Source organism: Chrysemys picta, chromosome 23, assembly GCF_011386835.1.
Source record: "Chrysemys picta bellii isolate R12L10 chromosome 23, ASM1138683v2, whole genome shotgun sequence".
Classification (NCBI taxonomy): domain Eukaryota; kingdom Metazoa; phylum Chordata; order Testudines; family Emydidae; genus Chrysemys; species Chrysemys picta.
Window position 1 is genome coordinate 14266221 of NC_088813.1, and position 14570 is coordinate 14280790.

The 14570-nt window shown below is 52.9% G+C and overlaps 1 protein-coding gene across 1 annotated transcript in view; it reads left to right on the top strand.

The window, feature by feature from the left end:
* The first annotated feature begins 273 nt into the window (after positions 1-273).
* ADGRB2 (adhesion G protein-coupled receptor B2) overlaps positions 274-14570 on the top strand; it is a 153844-nt gene continuing 139547 nt past the window's right edge. Inside the window, exon 1 of the mRNA XM_065576656.1 lies at positions 274-399. The gene's annotated coding sequence lies outside the window, so the exon portion shown is untranslated. The remainder of the gene's footprint in view (positions 400-14570) is intronic.

Consider the following 14570-nt stretch of genomic DNA (forward strand, 5'->3'; position numbering starts at 1 on the left):
TTAGCGTGGGCTCTGGGACCAGTCCCTGCTGGGTTCTGAAAGCGGGCTCCAACTTTCCCAAAGCTCGGGGGCGGCCAAATTTGGGCTGACAGCTCGGGCCTCATCGCTTGAGTTGGGTGGACACCCAGAATATCCCTCTAGTTCAGCTCTTATGTAAACTCAGTTGTTATTTTCCCAACTCAGTTTCGGATCCTTCGCTGCCGTTGAGAAGCAGCAGCTTGAGGTTCTCCTGTCCCGCCTGGCAGGGGAGGAGCTCAGCTGAAGCTGCTCTTCAGAATAGCAACCCATCCCGGGGAGAGGCAGCCAGTTTCTGCAAGCACGTGCTCTGTGCTCCATGCACCTCGGGGCTGAATATCAGGTCAGACGGTGGTTCTGCGCTGCTAAGGATGCGTTTCGCAGGTAACGCTGCCACTGGAGGTTATTTGCTGTCTATAAGCAAGCCGCTTAGATCTGGTGCATTTGTGTTTTGTTTTCTTTTAAAGATCCCCCTGTTACACAGCAAAGATGAATGGCGGGGGTGGGGGGAGGCTGCACTCATGAGAAATCAACAGGCTGGTGGAAGGTTGTGCTGTTCTCCGGGAAACTCATTAAGATGGATGGATGCTATTGAACACACAGAACAAGGGCAATTCTCCATCACCCGACCCCTCCCTTCGCCGCCTGTGTTTTTGGTAGGGCCTCGGCAGCTCGTCTTCCATACAAAATGCACATTCCGTCTGTGAAGTCGGGTATTCATAGTCCTGTGGTGTTCTGCGGTACAAGAATTTTTCTGACATATGCCGGTCTGTTCTCCTCTCTGCTCCTCCTTCTACCCTACCCCCCTTCCTTCTCGCGTCCCTGGTGTAACAGGAAGAAGAAAAGCTCAGACATCAAATTGAACGTATTTTGTCCTAATAATTAGCCAGATTCATTACTACCGTGTTTTTGATGTTCGCTGTGTGTTGCGATGAATATGCATCTCTGCTACCCTCTGCCTCCCAAGGTGTCTCTCGCAGTTCTGGTCGGATGCCCTGTTTTTTTCACCTCCTGCCCTAAGCTGTTGCAGTGCGCCATTAAAACAGCGGCCTTGTTGCATTCAGAAGTAGCTGCATTTCAGTGCTGAGGGAACTGAGTCCCATATCTCTCCAGGTCGCAGAGTGCTTTGGGATTCTGTGGGATGAAGGGCACCATAAAAGTGAGATGTTGGTATTATTTTACTGTCGCGGCTGGACCAGATTTTCCAGAGTTCAACACCCAGCTGTGACACTTATGCCCGGATTTTCAAAAGGGCCAAGTGCCGATCATGCCCTTTTTTTTTTTAATGCAAATCTGGTTCCAACATTAGGCCACAATTTTCAAAAGTGACAAGTGATTTGGGGGGATCTCAGCTAGGGTGACCAGATGTTCTGATTTTATAGGGATGGTCCCAATATTTGGGGCCTTGTCTTATATAGGCGTCTATTACCCCTGCCCCTGTCCCAATTTTTCACACTTGCTGTCTGGTCACCGTTATCTCAGCATCTCTGTGTCGAACTTGACAATTAAAACAGGCTTGATTTTCAGAGGGTGGATTTTAAGCTCTTTCTGAAAATCAGGTCCCTTTAAAATGTCTGAAGCTGGACACTCCAAATCACTAGTTACTTCTGCAGAATCTCTGCCCGTTTGTTTGTTATACTGTCCTTTTGTATTTTGTTGCTCTATTCCTTAGCATAAAAGAGAAGAAGGGATTAAACATGAGAGAAAACAGAATGGCCAAATCAATACATTCCTGTTCTAAAATGCATTAATACAGCACAGACAGTGGAAAGTTAAATTCCTAGTGGAGGGGATTTTCCATAACCCTCCGCCTTGCTAATCTCCATGGCATCTGACATGTACTGTGAGTGGTAGCCCTGCAAATTCTCCCAGATGCTGTGCCCAAGACCAGATGTTCCCCCCTCCTGCCCCACATTGCATGGATGTTCCTTGCCCTTTCACTGCCTTTGTCCTTCTGTTGAATTTCTGCTGGGGTTAAAAATAGCTAAAGAGATGCGAAAATAGAATTAAGGTGCTGAGTTCAGGGCTTGCCCTGGTGCCTGCTTAATTTCAGCAGAAAGAGGCTTTCTTCCCAATCCCCCTCCTATGAAGGATATTGAAGACTAAGAAATGCAAGGGCACAGCACCCAGGCAGCGCAGAGGGGAATAAGAAACGCTGTTTCTTGGATTAGGGAGTTGTGTTAATCACCCGGTTCATCTCACAGATCAGAAGGGCACTGAGGAACTTATTCCCAGAAGTTCCTATAAACATTGGCTTTGGACCTGATCCTGCTGTCAATTCTCAAACTCCTCCACTGAAGCCAGTGGGAGCGAGCATATTTCATAGAGATGTGAAATTAGCATGCGGAGTGTTTTCCTTTCACAGCAACTGCAGAGTGCTTTCTTGTGCCCAAACAGCTATGTCTGTATGCAGCGAACAATAAGCAAAGCCATAGAAAAATGTTGGTCACTGCTGGGTAAGAACCCAGGAACTTTAGCACTAATCACATAGGTTTCTTTCTTGCGTGCTATAGGATTCTCTTAGCTGTAAGCAGCAGGCTGTTGTAGATGCCTTGGCCTACCACTAGAGGGCGGCGTGATCACAAGTCAGCATGTCGTATTTACTGGCGTAGAACTGATGTTTCAGGGCCAGCAGGGGGAGCCTAAAACATGGATTTTCTGTGGGTCCCACCAAAAAAAAAAAAAAAGTTTGCAACTTCTTGATGGATTTCTTTTTAAGGACCGAAAACAAGTGGCCCTTTAGACTATAGATTCAAACAAGGAAGGTCACGTTTTGGATCTTAAAAAAACCCAAACCACGACAGCACGGTGGTTGATGTCATTTTGTTCCGGAAAAGAGGGGGTATTTCAGAAACGCTGTCACAAATCTCTGGCTGATGTCAAGGAGGCGGAGAGACAGAGAAGGAATTAAGTGCTCTGAAAAGCTGGCGAAGGTTCCTCTGGGAGCCCTTCTGGGGACTCTTTCAAATCTATCTTCCCCCCCCCCCCCCCGCATAAAGAATTAAAAATGGCAATGTCTGCCTGTCTGCCAGTGACAGCACCTGTCAGTTCTGGGGGATATGCTCCCTCGTTGCTCTCGCAGAGGTTCCCACTCGCTGGCCCTCGGGAGTTTATATTTCTGGCAGGGGCACAGTCGTTTTGGCTTTTCTCAACCCTCCTCCCCCAGGCCCATACACCCTCCCCGATGCCTCCTGTGTTCCTTGCCGACTGCTGGCTTTTCAGCCACAGGGCTTTGGCGGCTCTGCCCCATCGTCTGAGCACCATGGTAACTGACTTCCCTTGATCTGCCGCTCCTATGGCAGAAAAATGCCTTGGAGTTTAAAAGTAAATGTTGGGCCATGTTGTGTTAGGAGGTGATGTGTAGTTATGTTCACACACATGCACAACATGCACGTCCAGACACGTCCCTCCAAACACATGCACGTCCCTGTGCCCAGACCCATGAACACGAGCACACACACACGTGTACACATAGAAGCCCAGGCAAACAACTAAGCCCTGTCTTCCCAGCAGCTCCTTCCCCACGCAGCCTGGCTTATCTCACCAGCACTCGTCAGCTGGGAGAGGAGAGCGCAGAGCAGGTGTCCTTTGCTGCCCACTGACATGCCGTGAGAGTCGGATAAGAAAGGTTAATAGAAACACAGACAAGTCGCTCCAAGGCTCAGGGATGTCAGTTCTTTGAAGCTGTCACTCAGCCTGCAGAGATCTCCCCCGGCCACGCTGAGGTGGGCCCCACTCCTTAGCTCCGCCCTCTGGATACTGCAGCCCATGGGCCTGATCCAGCGCCCCGTGAATCAATAGAACGCCCTCCCTTGATTGCAGGGGGGGGGGGGGGCGTCAGACCCCCATGTAACTGGTAAAATGTCCGGAGACTCCTATGATAAGCAAATGTAACTCCCGCCCCCCCACTCAGGGTGATGCTCTGTCTGCCCCCACTGGCGCCAGGGCCACGCAGCGTGGCCGATGTTAGCCTTACCTAATAGCGGTGGGGCTGTTAGCTCGGACAGTCAAGGCTTGTGCTGTTTAAACTAGAGGTCCCAGGTTCAATACCAGCCAGTAGCACAGAGGAGATTCCATTACCTCGAGGATGTGTCCTCAACCAGTTCCTTTAATCTTGATGCCAGGTGGAGCCACCTATTCCTCCCTTATCCCTCTGTCTGCTAATACTCACTATTAAGGGGGGAGAGATAGCTCAGTGGTTTGAGCATTGGCCTGCTAAACCCAGCGTTGTGAGTTCACTCCTTGAGGGGGGATCTGGGGCAAAATCAGTACTTGGTCCTGCTAGTGAAGGCAGGGGGCTGGACTCAATGACCTTTCAAGGTCCCTTCCAGTTCTAGGAGATAGGATATCTCCATATATTATTATTATTATTATTATTATTATAGTCCCCTAGCCGTGGGGCACCATGTGCAGTAAAACTGCCCAACACAAAGCTTATACAGAGACCGTCTTGTTTCCCCCCATGCGGCCTCCTTTCCGGAGCTCTCGCCCTCTAAGAAGGGATCCGCGCAAGAGGCCTCAGCTGCTTCTGAAGCGGCTGCTGGTTTAAGGTACGGAAAACGTCTTCGTTCAGCCGATCTGGCCTTCTGTGGGGACAGAGTTCGATGCATTTCAACTCTGGCTGCGCAGGGAGTTTAGTGCTGCCCAAGGCTTGGGAAATCCCAGGCAGTAAGTCCAGCAGCAGCAGGACCTAGAGGGCAGCTTTGCAACGGTATGTCGGGGCCTAAAGACGCAGCAGATCAGAGAAAACAGAAAGGAACCGGGCGCGGGTGTGATTGCTGGGAGCACAGGATTTTATTCAAACGATTTTTTTTTTTTAAGCCAAACCATTCAGATCCAAACCATCTCAAACTTTGGAGAAGTTCAGAGGCAAATATCCCACCTGCACCCCCATCCCATCTTCCAACTCCAGGATTGGGTCAGATGGCTTGGTTCTTTGGAGACACGTGAACCCAGACACGGAGCTCACATGTTTGTGATCTATCTTTAATCAAAAACTAATTAAATAAGAAACATCAAAAGCAAAGCCGGCCCTTCCCCCCTTCCCAAGACATCTATTTTCAAAGTGCATACGTAAGAGCTTCCGGCCTAGCCCTCTCCCCAACAAGCAGCCCTGGTGAATTGAGCAGCGGTGACATCACATTTACTCCACACCGACACAGGAAGAGGGAAGCACTCAAAGTGGCCTCTTGCCCTCTCTCTAGGAATGGGCAGGCCCAGGGCTGGTGTGGGTGGAGCTATGCCTTTAGCTCCGCCTCCTACTCCTCCCTATATCGATGTCGTTTCAAGCACCTGTTGCCCTTAAGGGCAGGGAGGTTCAGATTTCTGTTCAAGCTGTGGGCTCCTGGCTAAGGTAAGCCAACGCGTGCCCCAGCTTCTCTCTGAGCTATGAACCAGCTGTACTCCGAGAACAGATGTTGTCCCGGCAGGGATCTGCTGCATTGTCCATGTTAGATGATGGATGGATATTTTTTTCCTCTGGGAAGGACAAGCTTTCAGTTGGGGGCAGGGCGGGGAAGGCCTTTACTGCGAAAGCTCAGCTGCATGGAGCTGTTTGGTCCCTGAGGGGTGGGCTTTGTCATGGTGCTGGGGGCTGGCCTCTTTGCGTCACCACCAGGCTAGCAGTTTTGATGCCTTCGCATCCCACCCTGCCCCGCTTCCCCAGCACACGCTATAGACCAGCTGCTGTTTCCTCCGGCACTCGCCAGAGCTCTAAGTGGCCCATCCCAAGAGGCTGATTGCCGGGACCGGAGGCCCCTCTCGGTGTGTGGCGTGGGCGCTGCCTGCCCGATGTGGAGTTACCGCTGTGTGCGTCCTTGTGGGTCTGCTTTGCCTGCCTGCTCCCACGGCTCTGTTGTAATGTAGGGGTCACATTCTGGCAGCAGGGGAGGTGACTGTACTCGGCAGGCCAGGGTGATGGCTTGGCGGGAGGCGGTTTTTCCTTTGCTGGGGGGGCAGCCTGTGGAGGTTCTCTCCGGGGTGCGTGCCCCTTGTTGATCCCGCAGTTAGGAAAGCTGTCGCCTCGCTAACCAACTCCCCCGGCATCACTGGCTGGGCACTGGGAGACATCGCCCGAGCGGAGCGCACGGCGTGGGTGCGGGTCTGCCCAGTGCAGCTGGGGGGCTGGTCCCAGCCCAGCGGAGTGTGGGCAACACCAGGCAGGGCAGAAAGATAAACTAGGGTGCAGGGAACTGGCTCCCACCCTCACTGTGGGGACCTGTGTGTCAGAGCCAGGAGCCACCAGCATTACTGTGCCATGGGCGGGTACCCTCAGGCAGGGTAGTGTGGCACTCCGGGTATTGTGTGCCAGGCTCTGGGGCGCCAGCCTGGCCAAAGTGGGTCTCAGCGTGGGCAGCATGGGGCTCAAGGCGGCTGGGTGAGCAGGTTGGCTCCAGCCGCTGGCGGCTGGGTGTGGGGAGTTGGCTTGTGGGACACGTTCCCCTTTGCAGCAGGCCGGTCCCTGGATCCCTGCACTAAGAGCTGTGATCCCAGAAGGCAGAGCCGAGGCCTCATCCTGGCTCCATGTAAGGTGTGGGGGGGAGCAGAGGGGCCAGAGGTACCAGTACAAAAAGAGCCCCCCCCCCATCACCAATCTGCAGCCTCTGGTCTCCCTCCGCTCCCGGTGAGCCTGCCCCACAAGGCACCAGGGCTACAGCTTGGAGACGGTGTAATCTGCATTTAAATAAGGCTATTTAAAGCCAATGCTGGGCAGGGGAGTGAAAGGATCAGTTTTCTAAGTGGGAAGGCAGTGAGTTATTTTACGTAGAATTGGAGATAGAGCTTAAATCGGGCCTCGGAAATGAGAGGGAGGGGCGGCGGGGGGTGGGAAATGAAGCCCGAGCTATTCACTTTGTGTCTAAATGGCTCTCGGGAAAATAATTCCATCTCCTCTCGCCCCGCTCCAGGGATGGTTTTCTGTTGGGTCTGAGACATTTCTTCTCCCTCTTCCCCCCCCTCCCCCTCCAATCTTTCTCTTCATTATCAGATTGCGACGGGCACACCTTTCTCCGGTGCTTGTACCCGGTGCAGGCACCTCCACTTGTAGCTGGCAGGGGATGTCACTCTCCCGCGAGCCGTCACGGCCCTGGGTCTGGTTGGGGAGGTGCCCCAGTTCCGATGCCACGTGAGACCACCAGGTCTAGCAGGGAGGGCACCGTGCTGGGAGTCAGGCACAGATGAGCTGGTCCAATTCCATCCAACAGATGCCAGCTGTGGAAAATGAGGAAATTATGGGTAGTATTTTAATAGGACCCTCCGGTTATTTGTGTGATAGTAATAATAATACAGAGTTCTTACATAGGGCATTTCATCAGTAGATCTCAGCGGGTTTTACAAAGAAGGTCAGGATCATTAGTCCCATTTCACAGATGGGGAAACAGAGGCACAGCACAGGGCAGTGACTTGCCCACAGTCATTCAGAAGGCCAGTGGCTGAGTTGGGTAAAAGAATAGACGTCATGAGTTGTAGTCCAGTGCTCTCGCCACTAGGCCACACTGCCTCCCTTTGAACCTGCCTGACTGCCAGGAGTTGCATCAAAAAAATCTTGGAAGAGGGAAGCAAAGAGGAACTAAACAATGGGCAGATAAGGCTCCTTAAGGGAACAATGCGGGGAAGCTATTAAGTGGGGAATGGCCGGCATGGTTGAGCTCCCCTAGGATCAAAGGGAATTCTAACCTGGGGAAGGAGGCGGTGTGCCCAGGAGGGGTCAGCGAGAGCTGATAGGCAGGCAAGGAGACACACAGTCTGTCTCCAGCCTGAGATGGAGGTAACTGGGCTAGATGAAACACACCAACGCTTCAAGGAAAGAGCAAGAGTTAGGAGAGGTGAAATATGCATCTTTTACCCTTTGCTCTGCGTGCTTTGTACCTCGGGGTGAATAAGTGACGAGTGCTTTGTTCTGAAGATGCTGTTCGTGTGTCACTGCAAACTTGTATTGTACCAGGCTCCGGAAGGGAAACTCACCGGTGCCAAACCCAGTTGGGCCTGGGGCGTCACCCCAGTTGGGAACCAAGAAGGGCTGCTGCCCAGAAATCCAGCGCTGGGGGGTGAGCTGCGTGGTTCTGCCCAGAGAGGGGGGAGAGTAGCGAGGGCGATATTCTAAGATGCGGCTCACCAGCAGCCATGTACATACTTGTATACACTAGCCACTTCACCAGAGGCTTAAGCTACTCCACGCTCTGCTGCCCTTTGTATTTTCTTACCCTACGGCAGCTTCTCATTCAGCAGAGCCAGCCCCAGGTTTGCCAGGTCTCGGTACCTAGCCATCCCAACAGAGATCAAGGCCTCGTTGTGCTGGGTCCTGCATGTACACTCAGGCCTGGTCTACGCTAGAAAGCTTTACCCGCAAAATCTTCTTGTGTTGCCACAGCCTGACACAGGTCCCCACGTGACTGTGTGTCCTGCCAAGCCAACCCTCCACTGCTGCCGGCACATTGACAATACAAATAAAACAATGAACCAAGGAGCCCGGCTCGTGACAGGACCCCCCGGTGCTGGACGGCGTACAATTCCCCTTTTCAGAGGGACCCCCCGTCAGTACAGCTCCATCAGCACAGGGCCAGTGACAGCTGTGCACCTACGGTACCAGTGACAGCAACAATGCCACGACGCAACGTCCCTTCAGCAGGGACCTGTCTGGTAAAAGTTTTGAACTCTACTGCCCAGAGGTACAGCGACCTCCCATTGAAAATGCCCTGCCCCAAAGAGCTTGCCGCCTCAACAGGTGGGACGGGGAAGCGGGCACAGCACACAGCAGGTCAGGGCCGGGGCTGGAATAGAACCCGACGTTCTCCTGACTCCCAGCACGGTGCCCTCTCCGCTAGACCTGGCGGCCTCACGCGACATTGGAACCGGGGCACCTCCCCAACCAGACCTAGCAATCCCTGCATGTGCCAGAGACGCTGTACTGTGTGCAAGGGACTCGGGGTGTTACTAGTAAGCACAGATTACGTATCCGTGGAGGGCAGCGGGATACTTAGTGGGCAGTGGCTTGTTTGGGATAGAGGATGGAGGAACCACTCTCCAGCTTGCCTGGGCAGGGATGGTGTCCCTAGCCTCTGTTTGCCAGAAGCTGGGAATGGGCCACAGGGGATGGCTCACTTGGTGATTCCCTGTTCTGTTCATTCCCTCTGGGGCACCTGGCATTGGCTGCTGTCGGAAGACAGGACACTGGGCTAGATGGACCTTTGGTCTGACCCAGTCTGGCCGATCTTAAGTTCTCTGTTCTTTATCTTCTAATTGAAGGAGGCCGGTGAAAGCATCCCCGAGGCATGGGCGTGCAGAGCGGAGCTGGGAGAGTTGCTGGGGATGGGATGAAACGTTACGATTGCTGGGGGGTGCTCTGAGAGCACAGCAGGCTGGGGAGTAAAAAGCCCAGGAAGGAAGGTCCCGTCGTGGCAAAGTGCTGCGGTAATGGGCTAGGGACGTGCATCCCGAAAGCCGGGGGAATCCAAAGCCAGGCTAGCCCTGCAGTGCTGAGCGGGTGGGTGGGAGCTGTAACGCCGGGAGCCCTCAGTGGGGCCTGCTGCGAATGGCGGGGGGAGCACGCGGGAGAGGGACAGGAACAATGGATTTGGTTTCCATCAGGGTCGTTATCGCCGTCTCACAAAAGCAAGGCGCGTAATCAGCTCCCGGCTCAGCCAGGATTAGCGGTTTCCTGAGGGATTCTCGGAGATTTCCGAGAGAGAAAGAGAGACTTTATCAGCAGCCTCGGAGCTTTAGGGAACGGCAAGAAGTGCATGTTGATGAGCAGCCGGGACCCCCGCCAGTCCTGGCTCTGCGGCAGCCTGGTAAACTCTCCCACGCCGGTTGGTTTTTTTCTCCCCCTCGCATGGGAGCTCATGGGCTGTTTAGACACCCATGTGTCAAAGCTCTTTGTTGCAGCCTGTCCCATCAGGGCCCGCACTACAGGACTCAGTTGGTTGGGTGTATCTGTACAGAGCTACTAAGACTTTCCATATGCTGGGCCCTTAAATCTCTACGCACTCTGCTCTCTGCAGGGACTGGTGGGCATGGCCACTGTGGCTCCTCTCCAGAGCAGACTGTTAGAGGCAAGAGACACACACCGTGCTCTCTCCTGGAGACGTCCCATCTGTTCATCCTTATTTTGTTCTTACCTAGAAGAAGTCAAGTACGTGCTTGCTCTTTGTGTCTGGAGAAACCTTCTATGAGTGCTGTGAACACCACTGCAGCGGTGGCCTCTGAGGTCTGGACTAAACTGGAAGGGTTAGACCAGTATAGCTATCTGTTCGGGGGACGCTTGTTTTTATGGATATAGCTATACCAGTATAACCTTATACCAGGTTAGTTTATGCCAATTCCCCAAACCATACCACATTCAGGTTGCTTCTAGTCCCAAGAGACAGTCAATTGATAACTTCGGGCTTACACCAAAGACAACGCCTGTAGCCACTCCCATAAGAAACCATCTAAAGTTTTATTAACTAGGAAAAAGAAATGGAATTATTTACAGGTTAAAGTAAGTGAACATACACACACCAATGAGTTACCATCTAAACCAGAGGTGGGCAAACTACGGCCTGTGGGCCACATCCAGCCCGTGGGACCCTCCTGCCCAGCCCCTGAGCTCCTGGCCCGGGAGGCTAGCCCCCAGCCCCTCCCCCGCTGCTCCCCCTCCCTCACAGCCTCAGTTCGCTCGCTCCACCGCCGGTGCAGTGCTCTGGGTGCCAGGGCTGCGAGCTCCTGGCAGTCAGGGGCAGGGGTTCTGGGGGCGGTCAGGGAGAAGAGGTGGTTGGGTGGGGCAGGAGTGCCGGGGGGCAGTCAGGAAGGAGAGCAAGATTGGATGGGGTGGTGGGGGGCAGTCAAGGGTGGGGGTTCCGGGGGCTGTCAGGGGACAGGGAACGGGGGGGGTTGGATGGGGCAGGAGTTCCGGGGGGGGGCTGTCAGGAGGGGTCGGATAGGGGGCTGGGCCACGCCTGGCTGTTTGGGGAGGCACAGCCTCCGCTAACCGTCCCTCCACACAATTTTGGAAACCCAATGCGGTCCTCAGGCCAAAAAGTTTGCCCATCCCTGATCTAAACCCTAAGAGTGACAGAGTTGTAGTGATCTATCAATTCAAAGTGTCTTTCAGGGCAGCCCCCGGAGGCAGCCCCCGGGGATCTCTGCCTTCAGTCTCTGGCCCTCCAGAGTTCAAACACCCAAAAAGATGGAAAATTTTCCTGTGACTTGTTTTATTTTCTTCATTCAGCTTCCAAACCCTCAGGCCAAGCTCCCTTGCTGGTACCATTTCCCAGGTGCAATAGGACCATTAACCAGTCCTTTGGATTGGGGTGATTCTTGATGGCCCATCTGAGGTTGATAGTTCTTCTGGATTGGCTGGGGAGAGTGGGAGATCACAAACTCAGGACAAACATGTTTAAAGTTATGAAGCAAAACTTGCGTATTTTCTTATGGCCTGGAATGCCGACCTTGCAAGTGAGATTAGGGCATGCAGCAAGTTAGACAAGCGTTTCATGAGCACTAAATACGTTCTTATCAGACTAATACCTAGTTTGAGCAAAACTAACATGCAGGTGACCTGGTCTGGGCTCCAGCTAGGAAGTTGCCAGTTCTCAGTTAACGCCTGCAGCCTGGGCAAGAGCGGGCATCTGGCCTGCCAGCATCGCGTCTCCTATTTTACAAGCCTCCTGCTTTATTCGCGTGCTCTGCTTTGAGCTCTGGTCAAGTGAAAAATTCTCTACGTTATTTCAGAGCTTGTCCCCACAGGGTCATCGGGAAAATTAATCTGAATTCACTATTAAAGTGGATTGCTGCATTAAACTCCAGTGTGGACTCTTGTCACGGTTCCACATGATCTGTGCTCTGCCCCAGTACTAAACAGTCCCTTGGAGAAACACCCCCAAGAAGTCCCACTCTTCCTAAAGGGTAGGCCACAATGCCTGTGAGACTGGGCTCCAGCACTGGGGCACTGACCGCTGCCTTTGCTTAAGAGCCTTTGGTGAGGGACCTTGTCAAAGGCTTTCTGAAAATCTAAGCACACTGGATCCCCCTTGGACTCAGGAGATCCGGCTTTGATTCCCAGCTCTGCCCTGTGCTGTGTGACCTGGGGCAAGTCTCTCAGTGCCCTGGCTCCCCATCTGTAACGTGGGGTTAGTGACCCCCCCACTTCGTGGGAGGTGTGACAATAAATCCATTCATCTTCGTGAGGTGTTTCCCATGGACAACCTAGAGTGCTCGGTGCTTCAAGCTGAGGATGTAATTCCCCGCTCGAGGAGACGTACCCGCGCTAGCTCTGGTCGAGTGGGTGCGCTCAACAGAGCACGTAGCTGCAGTGGGCCGGGCTGGCTGCTGGCAGTACATACCCCTCCGAGATGCTAGGCATATACTTGGGGCAGCTAGCCCCCTGTGCCACCACGGCTGTGTTCTTAGTGTGCTAGCTAGCGGGGATATCTTCTCAAACTGTAGCCATCCCCTTAGGTGGTAGGATTTTTCTAATGAACTGTCCAATCTAGTATCAGGCAGATCTCTCCATGGGGCTCCCCTCACTTGCCTTGGGAGACTTTCTCCAGCACAATAGGACATCATCGGCTAGCTAGGCTAAGATTGCTGGGGGTTCTCCCAGTTGGGTTCTAACCCTGGGGAATCTCCCTGCACTCTGGGGTCTACACCCTTGGAGGATTTGAAGGTAGTTAGCAGGTCTCCTATCCCCCACCCCTTCACCTCACGGAGTGTTTAATACTGCCTGCTGCTAAAGGGCTCAGGCCCTTTGATTTGTACTGTTCTGCTCTGCGTGCCCTTCGATGGTCCCCACCTTTCTGGTCTCGAGGTTCCCAATTTACAGCACAGGCCGGCCGGGTGGAAAACAGACACATAGAGCAGGGAGGGGACGAGAAGCATTGTTAAAGGCCAGGTGGTCTGATACTGCCTAGGGCACCTAGTTGTGCCAGCCAGGCTGGGGCTGTGGGAAGGGGAGCTGTATCCCCCCAAGCTACCCCCTAGCTAGGTGTGTACGATAGCTGGTTCCTTACAAGCCAGGAGCCAGAGTCACCGCTGGGCTGGCACCGGGGCAGAGCTAGTGAAGACTCAGTTTTGTACCTCCCCTGCGTGGCGGGGTGGGGGCAGCATGTGCCCCGTTGCCATGGCCACTACAGGGCGCAGAATGACCATGGTGCAGGTTCAGTCCATCGACTTCAATGGGCTTTGGGCCTGTAGAGGAGGACTGCCTCTTGGTGCACACGGCCTTTAATTCAGCCGGGTAACCCGGCTGCGGTAGCCCGTGGCCAGCCCTGATGTCACTTGCAGCACCCCGAACCACGATGGCTTTGCAGCACTTCCTCCTTTTCAAGCATCTTCCTCCTATTGAGTATTATGGGTTGCGTCCCGCACACCCTCTCCCACGCAACAGGCAGATAATGCACAGGACAGGTGTGTTTTGGTGGCACAATAGTGCCCCCTGTTGGCTAGTCACTTCATGAAGTTATTCTCCAGTTGCATAAAGGAGAAAGACCGATCTCTGGATTCTCTTTTAACCGTTGAAACTATACCGCGATGCCAAAACTCCCAGCAAATATATCCCATAATGCCCTGAAATAGTCCATCCCCCCAACCATTCACTTTTTAGCTGGTGACCATGTAACTTTCCTCCCTGAGAAACTCTCCTCTCTGTCGCTATGTCTGAATTCTGTGGGCCAGATCCTCAGCTGGTGTCAATTGGAATAAGCACCAGTGACTTCCGGGGGCTTTGCTGATCTAACCGGTTGTGAGGGGAACTTCACGGACCGAGGAGGCTGAGAGATGGCGCATGCAGGACGCAGACGGGGGACTGTACGGTGTTTTGAACATCCCTGTTTAATGGAAAGAAACTATTTCCTTCCCCCATTTCAGCCTCAACAATAACAAACAGCCAGGGACTTGCCTTCGATCAGCTTTCTAGCTGGTTTGTACTTAATTAATTAATGTTTGTAAAGCTTTGAGATGCTCGGCTAAAAGGCACTCTTTGAAGTGCAAAGGATTATTATTAATAATTTACATAAGCCTTTCTGTCAACAGCATTCAGCTGCTCTATGCCCTGCTCCTGGGTACCAGTGGCCTAAACATAGAGTCACAAGTCCGGCTGCCTCAGCGGGCTTTCGGCTGGGTTTGAAACCGGCTCTGACATGATTAGGGCCAACCGTTCACCTGGTGGGTTTGCATTCAGGGAGGAAGGTGAGGGAAAGAAAATCCAGCGGTGACATCCATTAGAAATAATGTGAAAATAGGGAGGGGGGTGCAGGGGAGCAAATGTGTGCCCCCCAAAGGCCCTCAAACCTCCTGTCAATCCACTGTTTACTATAAACATTTCAGCAGGTCCTACCATTTAGTGATCATCCAATATCCCTTAAATCAAAACCTAAACCTAATTTCCCCAATACTAATTTCCCCCTACTGTTACTCGCACCTTCTTGTCAACTGTCTGAAATGGGCCACTCTCATTACCACTTCAAAAGTTATTTTTCCTCCCTTGGTATCCTGCGATCAATTGAATTGTCTCGTTAGACTGACCTCCCACTTGGTAAAGCAACTCACATCTGTTCATGTATTTATACCTGCTCCTGTAT